Source organism: Pristiophorus japonicus, chromosome 13, assembly GCF_044704955.1.
Source record: "Pristiophorus japonicus isolate sPriJap1 chromosome 13, sPriJap1.hap1, whole genome shotgun sequence".
Taxonomy (NCBI): Eukaryota; Metazoa; Chordata; class Chondrichthyes; family Pristiophoridae; genus Pristiophorus; species Pristiophorus japonicus.
Window position 1 is genome coordinate 155,455,986 of NC_091989.1, and position 20,826 is coordinate 155,476,811.

At 47.5% G+C, this 20,826-nt stretch overlaps 1 protein-coding gene across 4 annotated transcripts in view; it reads right to left on the minus strand.

Moving 5' to 3' along the window:
- piezo1 (piezo type mechanosensitive ion channel component 1 (Er blood group)) overlaps nt 1–20,826 on the minus strand; it is a 416,932-nt gene that overhangs the window by 208,221 nt on the left and 187,885 nt on the right. The gene's annotated exons all lie outside the window — the stretch shown is intronic.

Here is a 20,826-nt window from a genome sequence, read left to right on the forward strand (position 1 = left end):
GAAGAGACTCAAGGTGCTCAGCGCCTTCCTGAATGCTTTTCCTCCATTTTGGGCGGTCTTGGGCCAGGGAGTCCCAGGTGTTGATGGGGATGTTGCACTTTTTCAGGGAGGCTTTGAGGATGTCCTTGAAGTGTTTCCTCTGCCCACCTGGGGCTCGCTTGCCGTGTTGGAGCTCTGAGTAGAATGCTTGTTTTGGGAGCCTTGTGTCAGGCATGCGAACAATGTGGCCCATCCAGTGGAACTGATCGAGCATGGTCAGTGCTTCGGTGCTGAGGATATTGGTCTGAACGAGAACACTGACATTGATGCGCCTATCCTGCCAGTGGATTTGCAGGAGGTTGGTATCTTGTTGGTACTTCTCCAGTGTTTTGAGGTGCCTGTTGTACATAGTCCATGTCTCAGCCATATCGGAGGGCGGGTATCACCACTGCCCTGTAGGCCATTAGCTTGGTGCCAGGTTTGAGATCTTGGTCTTCAAACACTCTGTTCCTCAGGCGACCGAAGGCTGCACTGGCACACTGAAGGCGGTGTTGGACCTCGTCATCAATGTCTGCCCTTGTTGACAGTAGGCTCCTGAGGTATGGAAAATTATCCACGTTGTCTAAGGCCTCGTCGTGGATTTTGATAACCGGGGGGGGGGGGCAGTGCTGTATGGTGGGGGCAGGTTGGTGCAGGACCTTTGTCTTATGGATGTTTAGTGTAAGGCCTATGCTCTCGTACGCCTCGGTGAAGGTGTTGATGATGGCTTGGAGTTCGGCCTCCGAGTGTGCGCAGACGCAAGCATTGTCTGCATACTGTAATTCGATGATGGAGGATGGGACGACCTTAGATCTGGCCTGGATGCGGCGGAGGTTGAACAGATTCCCGTTCGTCCTGTAATTTAGCTCCACTCCAGTGGGGAGCTTGCTGAAGGCGAGATGGAGCATTACAGCAAAGAAGATCAAGAAGAGCACTGATGTGATGACACAACCTTGCTTGACCCCGGTCCGACCGTGGAATGGGTCTGTGGTGGATCGGTTGGTCAATTCTATACCCCTAGAAATAAACCTTAGTGCTTGGTTTGCTTTCTTATGGCCTTCTTAAACATATGTATTACGTTAGCTGCCTGCCAGAACCCTAGCTCTGCACCCTTTTCTAATAAATTAAATATTAAATAGGCTTTTAATAGGTGACAGCTGAAAAAGTAGTATAAAAGCTGTTTTCACCGCTCTCTCCTCACTGTCTCATTTTATTCATGAACAGCAGCCACTTGGACAAAGTATTAGGTTGGGGTCATCGGCCATTGAATCTTACCCCAGCAATAAGTCAGGAACTTCACGATACCAGAGGAGAGAAAATAGGATCAAGCAGCAAGCAAAACCACTAATAATTAGATTGGATCTGCTGGATAAAGCAAGCGCAGACTGAATGCTTCAATTCCATACAGAGCCGAGAGCATGATTGCAGATGTGCATCTTGGAGCTTCTGTTTAAGCCAAATGACACTTCAAGTTTGAGAAAAAACCAAAGTGTTAGATATCATGTACGAATCAAGCAACAGTGCTTAAAGCTGCTTCATTTATGTGGCACTGTTTCTCCTAAACTAAATACTTCTCGCTTTCTCCCCTCTCCTGAAGTCAACAACCTTTTGCTGAACTGCAGTTACATGTGCCAAGGTGGTCACTATTTCTGTATGAGCCAAATGATAGCACAAGCTACTTGGCTGATACCCGTATATGTACACCTCTGGCAGATGTCATTGGATAGTGATCAAGAGCAAGATCCATTAACATTCTTTCCCATTTCAAACCCAGGGGTATCAGGGTCAATCGCAGTGACCGGATTGCCATCCCAGCTCAGATCAATTAACTCTGCACATACCAAGGAGGAGATAACATGTGACGTGACTTGAAGCAAACATCACATGGAAAAAGTTCAAATTCAAAGGGCAAGAAATCTCTTTTGGTGCTGATTCTAAATAGCTCTTAATTGGCTGTGTGAAAATCAGACTGGAAAAAATGTGGACTAACTTAAAAAGACATGTGCAAAACACTACTTTTAGTACTGATCCACAAAGAGATTTCCAAAAAGGAATAGGTGGCAGATGAGGTAATGGAGGTAAGCCATGGGACAGGAAAGCCATGGAAACTTGTTGATTTTAAGCTGGGTTTTGCAATAAAGATTTGGTATTATACTGTTCCTAACGCTCAGGGGAATTTTGTTTCTCACCAGATGTTAAATTTGAAATAATATTTCTTTTTAATACATCTAGATATTAGAATTCACAAACATATTGGCCCAGATTTTAATGGGGAGCCCGGGAGGGTGTAGGGGGAAGCACGTAATCGGTCAAAGAACCCGGCAAGGCCGTGGATGTGGAGGCCCTGCCATCTTAACGGCAAGGCCTCATTAGAATGTCTGGCCGCATGCCAAATAGACAGCCTGGGCAGCGGGCAGGAGGAAAAGCTAGTGGCAGGAGGCCGCAGCCAGGGACCCGTGGAGACCGTCCCCGGCACTAGGAAGGGAGCATGAGCCCAGTCTCGTGATTGGGAAGGCAAGGCTGGAGATCGGGGCCAGGGGGAGGGATCGGGGCCAGGGGGAGGGATCGGTTCGTTATCAGAGAAGTGGGATAGCCCGGTTCATGGGAGACTCATGGCTTCCTTGAGAGGCCCGGAGGAGCACTCCTTCCCCACAAGAAAACCTGAAAAATGAATTTAAAATTTACCTGCTGGGTCTCTTCTGGCCCTGGATCTGACTCCCAGGAGCTGATATTGCCCCCCACCCCTACCCCTGGCCCAGCCACTGCCCCCCACCCCTGGCCCAGCCACTGCCCCTCACCCCTGGCCCAGCCACTGCCCACCACTCACCCCTGGCCCAGCCACTGCCCCCCCACCTACCCCTGGCCCAGCCACTGCCCACCACCCCTGGCCCAGTCACACACCCCCACCCCTGGCCCAGCCACTGCCCCCCACCTACCCCTGGCCCAGCCACTGCCCCCCACCTACCCCTGGCCCAGTCACACACCCCCACCCCTGGCCCAGCCTCACACCCCCACCCCTGGCCCAGCCACTGCCCCCCACCCCCACCCCTGACCCAGCCACTGCCCCCCACCCCTGGCCCAGCCACACACCCCCCACCCCTGGCCCAGCCACTGCGCCCCACTCCTGGCCCAGCCACACACCCCCACCCCTGGCCCAGCCACTGCCCCCCCCACCCACCCCTGGCCCAGCCACACACCCCCACCCCTGGCCCAGCCACTGCCCCCCCACCCACCCTTGGCCCAGCCACACACCCCCACCCCAGGCACACACCCCCAACCCTGGCCCAGCCACACACCCCAACCCACCCCTGGCCCAGCCATTGCTCCCCACCCACCCCTGGCCCAGCCACTGCCCCTCACCCACCCCTGGCCCTACCACTGCCCCCCCACCCCTGGCCCAGCCACACACCCCCACCCCTGGCCCAGCCACTGCTCCCCCACCCACCCCTGGCCCAGCCACACACCCCCACCCCTGGCCCAGCCACTGCCCCTCACCCACTCCTGGCCCAGCCACTGCCCCCCCACCCCTGGCCCAGCCACACACCCCCACCCCTGGCCCAGCCACTGCCCCCCCACCCACCCCTGGCCCAGCCACACACCCCCACCCCAGGCACACCCCCCCATCTTTGGCCCAGTCACACACCCCCATCCCTGGCCCAGCCACACACCCCCACCCCTGGCCCAGCCACACACCCCCACCCCAGGCCCAGCCACTGCCCCCCACCCCCACCCCTGGCCCAGCCACTGCCCCCCACCCCTGACCCAGCCACTGCCCCCCACCCCTGGCCCAGCCACACACCCCCACCCCTGGCCCAGCCACTGCCCCCCCACCCACCCCTGGCCCAGCCACTGCCCCCCTCACCCCTGGCCCAGCCACTGCTCCCCACCCACCCCTGGCCCAGCCACTGTCCCCCATCCACCCATGGCCCAGCTACACACCCCCACCCCAGGCACACACCCCCACTCCTGGCCCAGCCACACACCCCAACCCACCCCTGGCCCAGCCACTGCTCCCCACCCACCCCTGGCCCAGCCACTGCCCCTCACCCACCCCTGGCCCAGCCACTGCCCCCCCCACCCCTGGCCCAGCCACTGCTCCCCACCCACCCCTGGCCCAGCCACTGCCCCCCATCCACCCATGGCCCAGCCACTGCCCCCCACCCATACCTGGCCCGACCCCCTCAGCCCTCTGGTTGAAATTGCAGTTCAGGTCCTGATGACATCATCAGAGCCGATCTGCATATTTAAAACAGGGCCCCGCATCCTTCCTGCAGGTGTCCAGCTCGCCTGCTCACAACAGCAGGTTAATATCGAGACCAGCCGGGAAGGAAGCGCGATTGGTGGGGGTAACTTATTTTAATTGCTCCCCCACCCCCAAGCTCCAGATTTCTGCCAGATAGGGGCAGTTAAAATCAGGGCGATTGACTCCCTCCTTTACTAATAAAGGGTTATACAGTACTTCCTTCCAATTTCTAGTTTTGGAGAAAAAATAGGTAAGAATTGGTATATGACCAACAGTCTGCTGACAAGTCTTTTACCGCTGCTCCAAGTATTCCCACTTCTCTTAAAATAGATTAACATTCATTAGCAGAAGGTTCAGAAAAAAGCCGATTTGTTTAATCCTCTAGTTTAGTACAGAAAAATTGAAATGACGTACTGCAATGGTGCAACAGGAACAACTTACATTTCTATAATGTTTTTAAAATAGAAAATCTTTCGAGGTGCTGCTTGGAGGAAGAGAGGACTTTACACCTAGCCTCTGAGGGAAGAGTTGCCTGAAGAGGTGGGAAGAAGATAAAGGGAGCAAGAGGATGAGAGGAGCTTGGAGAGGAGTGGCATGGGGAGATGGAAATAAGTTTCAGTGATGGGCTAATGTGAACAAGAGCCTACAAGGTGGTCAGGGACAGAGGGAAGAAAAGGGGAAGCTGTGCAAAGTGACTCAATCTTAGAGAATGAAAGAAATCCTGACCATCGACAGCTACTGGCAGGTATTCTCTGTTGACTGCGATATATTGCCATAAATAAAACTTCCATAAGCTTCCTTCTGCAGGTGGATTAAGTCATGCCGCTGATTTTGTAGAATTAAATCCCTTGTGTCCACTTCAATGACTACCTTGATTTCATCAATGTCATTCCGAATCAATGAAATAAACACTGCAGCACAAAATAACTTCTCATTCAGCAGTTTCAATGATCTTCCGCCAAATGTGCCGAGAATTAAAATGTCATCTGATGCACCAAAATATGTTTTATTAATAAGAAAACATTGCTAGGGTATGTTCAGAGGAATTGGTGATTGCTGTTATCCCATAGAATTAATCAGCTAGGCTGTAGCATTTTCTACAGCATCTGAGTCAGAGCTCAAATCACTTTCTCCACCATTCGTAAAAACAAAATGTATTCCTTCTCAAAACCAAAAGTATAATTTCTAGCCCAAAACAAATATTGATTTGGTATCAAATTAGATCTGTAATAATAGTGGAGTACACACCTAATGGAAGGTGCAGTCACTATCAAACTCTATATGCTTTGAGGACAAGCATGAAAACACCCTGAAATCAAGACTACATGGGAAAAAAATAGAAGTCATAAGCAAGACTGATTACTTCTGAAATGAATGCTCTGCTATACTAGTGCCTCCACTATTTCTCAGGTAGTTACATGACCCCAAATTGATACATCCTGTATGAAAAATGCAACTTCTGTAATGTATAGAATTCGGTGAAGAAAATTATATTATGAAAATGTATATTATTGAGAACCTATTTTAAACATAAAAATTATTCCATTTTAATAAGTCTTATATTTGTGCTCTTCATTTATTTATTTTAATTTTTTATTTGGGAGTAATTACAGGAAAACCACTAGTTTCAGATTAATACACTTAAATCAATCACCCTATTCTACTTAAATTAACCTTTCATACATCTCAAGTATCAAAATCTATCACGTCTGATCATCTATTTCCACTTCCACAATTGGTGGTATTTTCCTTTCCAATTTTCTCCTCTCCTAAAAATGGTGTCCCTTTCTGGGTATGGTTAATAGGTTCTGAAGCCCTTTGGATCTTACCCAAGTGATTATTCTAATGTCTGAGCACAGACATTATGTGCTGGTTTGATTATTCAATTGTGAGGGAGATTCACAGCCAAGTCCAATTAGTTCTCACCTGACACCACAAAAAACTCTCCATGGCACAAACCTGGTATTGCAGTACTTCCAGGAACGGTACAGTGGCTCTCGGCCTTTTGGCTAAGAGCATTGGCGCAGAGTGATCCTTGATGTGTGCAAGGTGACCTCTGGCGTTTGTGATTTGACAAAGAATTGGAAAGATTGGCTACGAATAAAAAAAAATGAAATGGTTGAATTTCCCTGGAGCATGGGAAGAGAGGGAAATTAAGAGAATGGGGAGAGGGGGATTGGGGAAAGGGGAGAGAGATACTGAGAGAATGGGGAGAGGGGGAATTTCGGGAGAGGGGCAGACAGGGAAATGGGGAGACAGGGCGGGGGAGAGTAATAGCGAGATAGAGTCTGGGGAAATAGGGAGAGAGAGAGAGAGAGAGAGAGACTAGGGAATGGGGTCAGGGATGGGAAGAGAGTGAGACTGGGGGTTGGGAGAGTCAGGAGCAGCAGCAGTAACATAGTGAGTGGGAGCGGTGCTGTGAGATGAGCAGCCAGTAAAGGTGAGTGAAACCTGGGGACTTTACTGCTTGGTGTGGAGGTGTGCGGAGTGATCACGGGGGGGTTGGAGAGAGATTGGGTCTGAGATGGGGCTCGGTGATCTCAGTGGGGGGGTCTGATCGCAGAGCGAGAAGCAGGTTAGCTAGGGGTCGAGGAGAAGCATTCCTGCTCCTCTTGGCCCACATGCAATGCTGGAAAAGCACTTGCCTCTTCCACGCAGCAGTCCTCGCCTCCCTTTATGTAATGACTCAAGAGTCTAGTTACTGTAAACTCACTCGGGTGCAACCTAATCCATCTTTACTCCAGCCCAAGAGTGCCTGCGTGACAAAGACACCCAGCTTATATACAGGTGACCAAGCACACATACCACATGCATACAGCCCGATGACCTCCGACCGCGGCACCCTCTGGTGTCTGCTGACCCCCAAGCATTAACACATAACACTTTAACTTCCGGGTTTCCTGAGGTTTGGGAAACCTGGCCAGCCAGCATTTAAGGCAGAAGAGATATAAAATCTGAGGCACGCAGCCTCATAAAAAATTTAAATGAGCCACCCATCTCCTGGGAGCGGTTGGTTGCCTGCCCCCGGTTAAAACCGGCGGTGGGTGGGTTGGGTTCGGTTTTGAGATATTTAACATTTTAACATCGCAACCAACCCAAACCCACCAGTTTTTGGGGATTAAAATTACCCCCATTGTTTCCATTGGTGAGTGAATGTGGATCCTTCAGCATAAGTGGCTACTGAGGTAGAGACATCATTTAAAATGAAATGGGATAAATATTTGAAAAGAAGGAATATAAAAGGATCTGGGGGAATGGGATTACAGGAGAGTGCCAGCACTGTCACAGGAAGCCTGTGCTGTAATTTCTATAATTCTATAAAAACTCTCCTTTATGAGTACGAGCCCAGGCAGTGGTTTAAAAATGTTGGTGCTGACTGTTTAGGACGATGCAAGAATTTTCATGTAAAAAAGTTTCAGGGTGAATATCAGCGGGTTATAAAATTACTACTAGTTACAGGTAGGATATTGGGCTTGACAGCTATTACTACCAGTTACATATAAACTATCAGTGAGCTATTGTAGTACTGCTGGTAATGAGGGGAATGAGTGTTACAGTATCATTAGTTATCAGTGCGCGGTCCAACATCGCTTCCAATGTGCCAACACAGCCTTCGGTTGCCTGAGGAAGAGAGTGTTTGAAGACTGAGGCCTCAAATCTGGCACCAAGCTTTTGGTCTACAGGGCAGCAGTGATACCTGCCCTTCTCCATGGCTCAGAGACATGTACTATATACAGCAGACACCTCAAAGCGCTGGAGAAGTACCACCAGTGCTGCCACCGCAAGATCCTGCAAATCCACTGGGAGGACAGAGGCACCAACGTCAGTGTTCTCGATCAGGCCAACATCCCCACCATTGAAGCACCGACCACACTCAACCAGCTCTGTTGGGCGGGCCACATCGTCCGCATGCCTGACACGAGACTCCCTAAAGCAAGTGCTCTATTCGGAACTCTTACACAGCAAGCCCCAGGTGGCAGAGGAAACGCTTCAAGGACACTCTCAAAGCCTCCTTAATAAAGTGTAACATCCCCACCGGCACCTGGGAATCCCTGGCCCAAAATCACCCAAAGTGGAGGAAGAGCATCTGGGAGGGCGCTGAGCACCTCGAGTCTCGTCGCCGACAGCATGCAGAAACCAAGCACAGACAGCGGAAGGAGCGTGCGGCAAACCAGGCTCCCCACCCACCCTTTCCTTCAACCACTGTCTGTCCGACCTGTGACAGAGACTGTAATTCCCGCGTTGGATTGTACAGACACCTAAGAACTCACTTTTAGAGTGGAAGCAAGTCGTCCTCGATTTCGAGGGACTGCCTATGATGATGATGATGACGTCAGTGAGTTATTAGTTACTGGTAGTATCAAAGTTCCTCCCACCTCTGGTCTCCCCTCTACAAATCATTCCCTCTCCTGGTTCTTAGAATTTCTCGCACAACAGCTGCTGGCGTGAAACCACAAAAGGTACTCAACAGAAAATGCTGGAAATCTCAGCAGGTCTGACGGTCATCGATCCGAAACGTTAACTCTGTAAAGGAAGCAAAGAGTAGGAGTAAATGGGGACTTTTCAGAATGGCAGGCAGTGACTAGTGGGGTACTGCAAGGTTCTGTGCTGGGGCCCCAGCTGTTTACATTGTACATTAATGATTTAGATGAAGGGATTAAATGTAGTATCTCCAAATTTGCGGATGACACTAAGTTGAGTGGCAGTGTGAGCTGCGAGGAGGATACTATGAGGCTGCAGAGTGACTTGGATAGGTTAGGTGAGTGGGCAAATGCATGGCAGATGAAGTATAATGTGGATAAATGTGAGGTTTTCCACTTTGGTGGTAAAAACAGAGAGACAGACTATTATCTGAATGGGGACAGATTAGGAAAAGGGGAGGTGCAACGAGACCTGGGTGTCATGGTACATCAGTCATTGAAGGTTGTCATGCAGGTACAGCAGGCGGTTAAGAAAGCAAATGGCATGTTGGCCTTCATAGCGAGGAGATTTGAGTACAGGGGCAGGGAGGTGTTACTACAGTTGTATAGGGCCTTGGTGAGGCCACACCTGGAGTATTGTGTACAGTTTTGGTCTCCTAACTTGAGGAAGGACATTCTTGTTATTGAGTGCAGCGAAGGTTCACCAGACTGATTCCTGGGATGGCGGGACTGACATATCAAGAAAGACTGGATCAACTGGGCTTGTATTCAGTGGAGTTCAGAAGAATGAGGGGATCTCATAGAAACATTTAAAATTCTGACGGGTTTAGACAGGTTAGATGTAGGAAAAACGTTCCCAATGTTGGGGAAGTCCAGAACCAGGGGTCACAGTCTGAGGATAAGGGGTAAGCCATTTAGGACTGAGATGAGGAGAAACTTCTTCACCCAGAGAGTGGTGAACCTGTGGAATTCTCTACCACAGAAAGTTGTTGAGGCCAATTCACTAAATATATTCAAAAAGGAGTTAGATGTACTCCTTACTACTCGGGGGATCAAGGGGTATGGCGAGAAAGCAGGAATGGGATACTGAAGTTGCATGTTCAGCCATAAACTCATTGAATGGCGGTGCAGGCTCGAAGGGCCGAATGGCCTACTCCTGCACCTATTTTCTATGTTTCCTCTCCACAGATGTGCCTGACCTGCTGAGATTTCCAGCATTTTCTGTTTTTATTCCAGATTCCAGCATCCGCTGTATTTCGCTTTTATGAAAGATACTCAACTACAGGGGACCCATTCCTTATAGATGTAAATGCAATAGCATTTGTAGAAGTTTAGTGATCAGATGTCATGTGGTCAGAATGCCACATGATTAAACCTCCAAGAATGTCTCCAACCAGGGAAACAATTATTTAACACACTTGTGCCAACCATGTAACATATCCATCAACACAACTTATTCTTCTCGTTCTCACGAAGGATCATATCCTCCGTTCCAGTTCACATGAAGGGCAAAACCCAAAAGGTTCGTCTTTCGTTCTCTTTTAGATGCCAATCGATGTGCAGTGCCATCCCATGTTAGGTTTTACTGTTCAGATTTGTTGTTTTGTTTTTAGAGAAAACATATAATACAAACATCCTGATAATTCACGAGCACTTCTTTCAAAACGTGACAATAAATCTAGTGAAAATACAGCAGCCACTTCAAAAGTAATTCATTGTGTGAACCGCTTTCAGATGTTTCAATGTGATAAGAGGGTATACAAATGCAAGCAGATTATAATTAATAATTCAATCTTCAAACTTCCATGAACATATTCTCAACAGTTGAAGATGCTACAATGAGAACTTCTGAAACGTCGACCTTAAACTCAAATATAACTCCCATTGTCCAAACACGACATTGTTACACCACTATGGAATATCATTGGCAGTATCAGTAGAGAAGTCAACAACATAGATTGCCACTCCCTCCTAACTGCAGAAGCCAAAAGATGATCAAAAGCAGTGACTGTTGTATTGCTAGTTTACCTTTTTTCCTTGAAATTGTGCTGGTGTGAGTAAATATATATATATATATATATATAAAAAAGTATTACATGAACACTTTTTTGGATTGTTATGGTGTTCATCGGGCCACAGTAATGTGCAATATAGCATAGAACTGTTCATGCAGGTGCAGACTTCCAGATTGCGGTGAAAGTTCTGTCCATTGACACTTGATGCTCAAGTCTCCCTGGCTGCATGTCACCAAATATTTCAACATTGGCTCAGTGATAATGCTTTCACCTCTGATAGAGGCGATCATGGGTTCAAGCCCCACTCCAGAGACTTGAGCATATAATCTCGGCTGACACTTCAATGTAATACTGAGGATGTGCTGCACCGAAGCCCTATCTGCCAACTCAGGTGAATGTAAAATATCCCACTGCAATATTTGAAGTAAAGCAGGGGAGTTCTCACAGTGTCCTTGCCAACATTTATCCCTCAAATCAATACCAAAAAACAGATTACCTCGACATTTATCTCACTGCTGTCTGTGGGCCCTTGCTGTGTGCAAATTCTCTGTTTCCCTGCATCACTACTCTTCAAAATTACTTTATTGGCCATGGCGCATTTTGGAGCATCCTGAGGTCACACGAAAGGTGCTAGGCCAAATGCAAGTTCTTCTTCATTTCTTCATTCACTACCTCCTCTGCCAAGGGTTGATGCTTCACCTCCTGGTCCTCTTGTTCTTCTTTACTTCTCCCTGGAAGGTGAAATTGTGCAATATGCAGCAGACTCACATGATTTGGAAGATTTTATTAAGGCTATAGAGCAGGACTTGCACCCCCACCTCCGCACCCAATCTGTGCAAACAACAGAATTTATGCTTTAGCATGCCAATGGTATGGTCCACCAGAATTCAGGATGAAGATGTGAAATTCATTGTATCTGTGTCCTGTGCCATTTTGTGTGTTAATTACTGGGGGTCAGTTGCATTGACTGCAGTGGGTATCCTTACTCCCCTAGCAACCAACTGTCCATCTGTCTGCTCCTTTAAACAAAAAAAAGACTCTAGCCTGCCACAAAATGAAGGCTCTGTGGCTGCTTCCAATATATTGTGCATTCACTTGCATGATTTGGTTCTTGTTATCCAAGATTATCTCCACAATAATCCTCTATCTTAACTCTGATTGGCTAAGACCTCCGTACTCATAAACCATGGGGTTGTTGTGGTTAGGGTCGAGATGAGCAAATGCTGGTAATCAATCTTGCACTTTTGGGAAATGTGCCACCAAGTTGAAGTGATGGGCCCTCATGTGCAGCTACCTCCTTTCCATGATGAAACTGAGTAAAGTGATTCCTATGATAAACAAAGATTCTCCATCACTTGTTTAATGCATCAGTGCACAAAAGACTGACTGATCTGGGCAACGTCTCTGATGGTGACTTGGAAGGTTCAAGCAGTGTAGAAATGGAATACTATAGTCATCTTTATAGAACAGCAATGTCTATGGTGCAACTTGTCTCTAGGTCAAGGTCAAGGAGACTTTACAACTCAATCTCAACTTCACCAGTTAATCACAGAAGGCTCCAGCCAATCACATCCTGTCCTCTTGTCACTGATCTGAGAAACAGTTAAATTCACTATCCCAGTTTGGGACTTACTCTTTGAATTGGGCAAATTTCACATTCTGACTGGCTATGTGCCATACAGGGAAAATTGAATAGAATGACATTTTGAGCAGCAAGATGTCCCAGTACTTTGAGGAACGATGGACATAATATTAACCTAACACGCCTGCCGGAAAACTGACGTGATTGGATCAGTCACCATTTTACACCCCGCCTCCATTTACTTTCCATTAAAGTCAATGGCAAGTAAAACAGGCAGCTGATCTGACCACGTCAGTTTCCTACCATGTTAGGTTAAAATTACTTGCAATATGTGGCTTTCCCTGACAATAACACAAAATATTTGAGATTGTAAATAACAATCCCTGGAATGATTAGCCAATTAATACTTCATAGCATCATTGTGTGGACCAAAATAAACTTACACCAACAGTCCTTTGCAAATAACTGTCTGTTCTGAGCTAATTGCCCATAATTTGCTGTCAGTGACGAAGCAAAGGTGTTTGCTGCTGGCCCAAAGTAAGCTTCCCAACAAGACCTCGCAACCTCTGAGGCAAGAGCTTTGGCTTTTCCGAAGTTCAGTTGAGATCAGTGTAAGTTAATGGGGAATCCCGAACACGAGCTCATCATTCATAGGCAGTCCCTTGGAATCAAGGAAGACTTGCTTCCACTCCCAAAGTGAGTTCTTTGATGGCTGAACAGTCCGATACGAGAGCCATAGACCCTGTCACAGGTGGGACAGACATTAGTTTGTCGCGCGCTCCTTCCGCTGTCTGTGCTTGGCCTCTTCACGTTCTTTGCTTTGGGACTCGAAGAGCTCAACGCACTCCCGGATGCATTTTCTCCACCTCGGGCGGTCTTCTGCCAGCGTCTCCCAGGTGTCAGTGCTGATGTCACACTTTACTAGGGAGGCTTTGAGGGTGTCCTTATAACGTTTCCGCTGTCCTCCTTTGGCTCATTTATCATGAAGGAGCTCCGCATAAAGCATTTGCTTCGGGAGCCTTGTATCTGGCATGCGAACTATGTGGCCTGCCCAGCGAAGCTGATCGAATGTGGTCAGATGTTGAATCGCCGCATCAATGTCTGCCTTTATTGATAAGAGGCTCCCAAGTGTGTCTTACACGAGCTGCTGTGATGTCAATAAGCTGTTTAAGCAGCCAATCACAATGTAGAATTCTCACACAACAGGAACCACAAAGTGAAGAAGCTCATTTTATTCAAACTTTTAAAAAATGAGCGAGAAAAACAAAGATTTGGGTTCTCACATGAGGAAATCGTAAATCTGAAATAAAGATGAACAATTTCTCAAAAATTTAACAATTTTTAAAGTTTCTTAAAAATTGTAATTTTTTTATAAAATGGAGAAATTTGACACGCCACAAAAATTTAAATTAGTTTTTCAGAGCCATAACGTTTGTATAGCAGTCAATACACTGTTGAAACCCCAATTACACCTAATCCAAACGGGTCTAACTTTTAATGAGATATTTAACGGCGATATTACCACGGAAAAGCTGAAGTCTTTGTCAGTTTCACCGATATTCCCAATTGCCGACTATGGGGTGTGGGGTGGGGTCATAGCACAGCCAATGTCGGAGCAGTGAATTACTGACCGCAACTTCAGGTTTCCACATTAGGATGCGCATGCGCTACATCCTGAAGTTGTTCATTCGCTGTTATTACCCACCGCAAATTCCGGGCCAATATCTTTCTGCTGACAAGAATATGTTGTGACCTTGGGAGTTAATTCCTTGCATGCTGATTCTAGCAGTGCTGAAATACAAGTTAAAACTAATTCAGTACAGGCAAACATTAATTTTGTCACGCACCTATTGTATATGGGCAAGCAAGCAAAGTAAGAAATTGGATGACTTTGGTGTGGGATTAATTTACACATGTTGGCCAAAATTAGGAAGTCTAAATGAGTCTCTAACATACCTGTTCGCAAGGCCTACAAAACGTTGAGAAAATGTTAACTTTCTGAATACAGTACCTTGCATATCAGATGCTTGAACCTGCTGCTCCATTCATTGAGGTGCACTCTCAAAGTGTGGTTGGATTCATAAAGTGCACCATCATTGAGTCATCCCTCAGGTTAACCTGCTCAGTCTTTAGCTGAAATTTAATACCATTCTATCTCCCCCACGTTACTTCATTATTTGTTTCCCATAACATACAGATAATTTCAGACTCATCGCCATATTCTATAAAAAGCCATCAATAACCGTCCTCTTTTTCACAAGAGTGCTCTACATTAGTTATATAAGCAAACGGTAAATGTAATTATTTTTTCATGCATTTGAATGGGGCCATGGTGATTCAATTTTGGCTGCTTCAAGGCCGTGATTATAAATGTTATACTTCCAGCCGTTTGCACAACTTTAACCTCTGTGACAGGAGTTGGATGTCACCTTTCAGTATATGAGATGAATACATTTGAAGATATTATTGCTGTCCCTTCAATTTAGTGGCTTGTGCTTCTTTATACGGAGTCTTACTCATAGTCCATTTGCCTTCCAATGACATGTAGGACAGAGCAACAGAAGCAGTGTATGTGTTATGTAATGATGTGTGTATCGTCCCAGTACCTTAAATGTATTGTAAGTACTATGCCACACCACAGAGGGCGCTGCGGTGGGAAACCCTGGTAGTACCCGTAACAAAGGCTATATAAGGCTGACCACCACACCTGGGAGGCACTCTGGAGCTGAACAATAAAGGACGAAGGTCACAGCAGTTAGATTTACACCAGACCGTGTGGAGTCAATGATTTGTGTGCTACATACACCACATTGGTGACAAGGAAGCGGACGAACTCCACGCAACCATGGCTACTCTGGGCTCGCTAAAGGATTTTACCGTGGGCAATGATTGGGAGGCCTTTACAGAAAGGCTCGAGTACTACTTCACAGCAAATGACCTGACGGAGGACACATACGCAATGAGAGAGAAGCGTAAGGCGATATTGCTCTCCAGTTGTGGAGATGAGGTTTACTGTCTCGTCAGGAATTTGCTGGCACCTGGGAGCGCCAGGGACAAGTCATACGAGGAGCTGACTGAACTCATTCGTGACCAGTTGAAACCGAAGGAGAGCATCCTCACGGCCAGATACAAATTTTACCATCATTGCAGACCTGAGGGCGAGGATGTCACCAAATATGCTGCAGACCTCAGGAGACTCGCGGCGCCGTGTGATTTTGGGGCACACCTTGACGAGGCTTTGCAGGACGTTTTCGTTATGGGGATTGGCCACGAGGGCCTCCTTCACAAGCTGCTGGCCACGGAACCCACAGTCACTCTGAAAAAGGCCATCGCCATCAGCCGGGCATATATGACCTCGACTTGCAGCACCAAGCAAATGATCCACACAGTCTCGAACCCGGCAGGCACTGTCCACAGGAAAGCGCCCACCACGGACAAAACTGCAGAACATGGCTCTGCACGGGGCAGAGAGCACGGAGCTCGGGGTCCTGGAACTCAGAGTCCGCCGAGGGGGGCCAATCAAGCAGCACCATGCTGGCGCTGTGGAGGAAGCCACGGGGCTTACCGGTGCAGGTTTGCGGAGTACACGTGCAATACCTGCCACGTTAAAGGCCACCTTCAGCGTATGTGTAAAAGAAATCGGACTCACCGTGTGGCTGAGGAGATGGGGGATGATCCACTGTTCGGCGAGGAGCAGGTGGAAGAGGATGAGGTGCTTGGACTGTATACGTGCACCGACGATTCGCCCCCAGTGATAAGTGAAGTAAAAATCAACGGAGTCCCAGTGAGTATGGAAGTGGACACGGGCTCGGGTCCGTCGTTGATGAGTCGGAGAACTTTTGATAAACTGTGGATTAACCCAGCTGCACGACCCAAGCTGGTCCCGGTCACGGCGAAGCTGCGTACCTTCACCAGGGAACTGATACCTGTTCTCGGCAGAGCGATGGTGCTGGTATCCCACCGGGACGAGATGCACAGTTTACCTTTGTGGGTCGTTGCAGGCGATGGGCCGACACTCCTCGGCCGGAGGTGGATGGGGAAGGTCCGTGGGAGCTGGGAAGACTTCACCACTCCACAGGCTGCTGCTCCCCGGGGTGCTGCCGTGCCCCGGGTCCCCAGAGAGCAGCGCCGACCGAGCTGGAGCTGCAGCCTCAATCCAACCACAGGCAAGTCCCAGGCCTGGACCTCACACAGAGATCCTGCAGCCCCAGCCCCCACAGGCAAGCAGCCCTGCACAGAGGGGCCTAGTGGTTGGGGGGGGGGGGGGGGGGGGGGGGGTGGGGTGGTGAGCCGGCGGGGTGCTGAGGGATCCAGGGGCCGGCGGTTCGGAAGGGCCCCGCAGAGGAAGAGGCCGCTGGGCGGGCCCCGCCGAGGAGCTGGTAGCGTCGGGCGGCCATGGCAGCCGCAGGGGAGGCCGCTACGGGGGACGCGGCAAGTGCGGCCGCTGGAGAGGCTACGACGGCCGCAGGAGGCGGCAAGTCAGGTGGCAGCGGAGGGGAGCAGAGGCTGCGACGGCAGAGGGCATCCGGAGCGGCGGAGAAGAAGATGGCGGCGGCATCGTGTCGGAGCTGCAGAGCATCAAAGATGGCGGCGCCCAAGGAGAAGCCTCTTGGAATCCTCCTGCATCAAAGATGGCACCTTAAAGAGGAAATGCACCCAGGAGTCTTAAAAGGGCCTTACAAAGAGGTGGTCCCCACAAAGGACTTCTGTTTGGCAGAGCGAGTCTAAAATGAGCTATGTTAATGTGAGATAGTGAATTTATAATAAGAATTACTTTTTTTATGCTGAATGGCCACTGTATTTGTGTAAAATAATGGATGAAGTACAATTAATGATAACGGCCAACAAGGAAATCAAGGTTCCGCTACCAGTCAATAACCAGTTAATGTACCAGATAATATGTACCATACTAACGCACTAACTATGCCCACCTGCCTTCCGTTGGACAAGTGTGATGTTATGTAATGATGTGTGTATCGTTGTCCTGCGTCGAGGTGGGGGGGGGGGGGGGAAGGTGATGTTATGTAATGATGTGTATATCGTCCCAGTACCTTAAATGTATTGTAAGTACTATGCCACACCACAGAGGGCGCTGCGGTGGGAAACCCTGGTAGTACCTGTAACAAAGGCTATATAAGGCTGACCACCACACCTGGGAGGCACTCTGGAGCTGAACAATAAAGGACGAAGGTCACAGCAGTTCGACTTACACCAGACCGTGTGGAGTCAGTGATTTGTGTGCTACATACACCACAGTATGCATTCAAAATTTGTGACTATGCTGACTTTATATTTCTAGTCAGGAAAGGGCTGCACGAGCCAGCAAACGAAAGCATTCATACTGGCTTGTATCAGCCCAGCCAGCCTATGGACAAAATAAAATAGCTGGGAGCGATCCACCACTTTGCTGTTCACCATCAAAGAAGGCACCTTGGAAGCCCTACTCAAGAGGTAGGCCCCACTGCATTTGGAGCTGCTGTGCTGTTCTGCATATATACAAGTGCTGCCTCTGAAGGGAGATCTATAATATAGACAGGTGATAAGATGAACCCCTCCACCCAAAAAGATAATAAGGAGCCACAAAATCTACCAGCACATTATAATACAAACATACCCTTACTATATCATATTGAATTTTCCACTCAGTAGTAGGCGAATATTAAAAGCAAAATCATTGAGGGAGAAATTCAGGGCATTTGTGCCTTCCGTTAGCAGTAATGGGGCGCAAACAACTTTTTACCCGAGCACGGCCCCGCTAATGACTCCAGCGAAATTCTGCGGGAGTTTAGCGGCGGCGGTAACTGGTAGCCCCCCGCGCCAACCCGTAGCATCCCGCTCCGCTGCGCCAGCAATGACGTCGTCACCACCATGCACAGTTACCCATTTTCGCTCTGGAGTGAAAATTCGGTAATGGCCCCTGAAGCTGCACAGGGCGATGTCAACAGCAGCTGCAGTGGGTGCGTACCAGGCTGTAGGCCGCTCGTGGGGCGAAAATTAAAGGGGAGGTGGCAAGTTTAAAGTAAAAAAAATTGCCGACTTACCGGTCGTGGCCTCCTTCCTGTTTGATTGTGGGGTCCGTGCCGCGAGCTTGCAGTCCACCACTCCGCTTATGTGCCAGGCCATTGCCACGGCACCCCGCTCACTGGTGGCCCAGCGATGGCTCCGTTTCTCGCACGCAGAGTCGGCAGCTTGTCCCGCCCCTTTAATGAAGGGAAGGGCCCTGTCTACACGGCAGTCCCAACTTATAGCGCTGCAGCCCTCACTATCGCTTCCGCCCCGCTCGCACCCCACAGAGCAAGTAGAGCGTGATGTTTTACATCCATTTGCTCTCGGGGGCAGTAACCCGAATATAGGTCGCGGAGGGTGGGACTTCCACACCCGGTGCAGGATATAATGCAAAGTTAGAAATAAAACCATGACCCATCATTCTGTCACTTGCACATGTGCGTCCAAAACAAAGAAATGTTACTGCTTTTCTTCAAATAGCCTTCTGATTAAATCTAAAAAAAAAACGTACAAGTTTGGAAACGTGCTAAAATTCAGGTCCAACTTAAATGAAAATTGAGACTTTCGAAGGATGTCGAATCAATGATCATTACTTAAGTATTTGAATCCAAGCTTCAAGATGGGGGAAAAAAAAACTCAAGAGTCCCAAATTAAATCCCAATTGGGATTTGGCACCAATCAATATCATGGCATCCATTCAGAATCGGATTATTTAAACATGTTTTTACTGAATTCTAACTATTTGCGATGAAACCCACAAAAAATATAATTAAAAAAGTCATTTTGCTGATTGGAAGATAATGGATAATAAAAGTAATTCGGATAAAGTTAAACTGAGCTGACAACAGGCTCGAGTGGGAATATTTAACCGGTCTTAGATGATTAATTAACTACAGGTGAACAAATTCATTTGGAGTCTGGATTCCCAACAATTGAGTCAATCTTTTTATTTCTTTATATTTTTACTCCAATTTCACCACCTCCTTTCCAACGAAGCTAAATTACATTTTTTTGCTCCTGATCCAACTAGTAAGCAAACACTATTCTTCGGTTTTGTACTATTTATATGCAACATTAATTTTTTTTCAAATTCTCTAATTTATTCTCCTTCAAATTATTATTACAATCTTGCCCTTTCCTCAGTTTACAAAAATTATTTCATGAACTAGACTTTCAATATGTTGGGAGCATAATATCTGACCATCGGCATCGGTGGCATTCCCTGCAATGTTATATGAGCAGTAATTTAAATATTACCGAAAAATAAAAATAAAATACAAGCATGACTTTATAACAACCAACTCTCAACCGCAAAAAATGTTTTAGCATAACCATACACAGCAAAGGAGCTTGTAAATTACCTTGCAAAACATGCAAACAAGAACAGAGTAATAAGAAGCAACTGTTAAACCAGTTGAATCATCCAAAGGCTGCAAGTGCATGGGAACACCATCACCTCCAGGTTCACCTCCAAGTCACACATCGGGTTGCTAGTCCTCCAGGACTGTCCTCTGAGTCTCCAGGAGTTAAAGATTAATCTCCTGGACATGGTGTGAGCAACCCAGGAAAAAATCATTGGTACATTAAAAAGTGTCTTTTTTTTCCATTTTCTTTGCACACTTTTATTAAAATATTGGAGATGGGGAAAAAGGCCGTTTGACTGGCCGTGGTGATTGGAGGCAGGAGGTCAAGTGACGAAACCTCCAAAAATACATCCAACCAGATCGGACAACCCTGATCGCACACCATCCCAACTTGGACAGAAATCGCTGTTCTTTCATCATCGCTGGGTCAAAATCCTGGATCTCCACCTAACAATATTGTAGGAGTGTCTTCACCACATGGACTGCAGCGATTTAAGATGGCGGCCCACCACCACCAGATCAAAGGAAACTATAGATGGGCAATAAATGTCATCCTTGCCAGCAATTATTTTTAAAATTCATATTAGCCATTATATTTTCTTGATTTATAAATGAATGTAAAGAATTAACCCAAACTACCACGCTACAAAAACTTACATAATACAAAGTTTTCTTTGTTGTCAGCAGAATGATACTTCTGTAACTATTAAAGCAGGCTGTCTAATGTTATTTTGAGAAATGAGCCTGCATGAAAACTCTCAGCTGATGCAGCTGATGGATTAAGTCTTGCACATTGTGAGTACTTCCTGTAAGTGTTGCACTGTACGTTATCTCAGTGAGCTCCATGGGTTTGCTTATGATGAGTCAGAAGAGTGTGATAAGGAAAATGTTAAAGGAAATAATATGACACTTACAGGAAGTGCACACAACGGTACCAGACTTGTAATCTATTAGCAGCATTAGTGGAGCGTTAATGTGTCCTCAAAACAACCAGAAACAGCCCAATTTGATATCTGTAGGGAAGCATCACTGTGTTGACAACAGGGAAAATTTCCTACATAAAATATAAAACGAGAATTCCTGTGCCATGGGAACTTTTACAGGGCAGATGGGCAGATGGGCAGATGGAGTCTCTGTTTAATATCTCATCTGAAAGACAGTACCTCAAATAGAAACA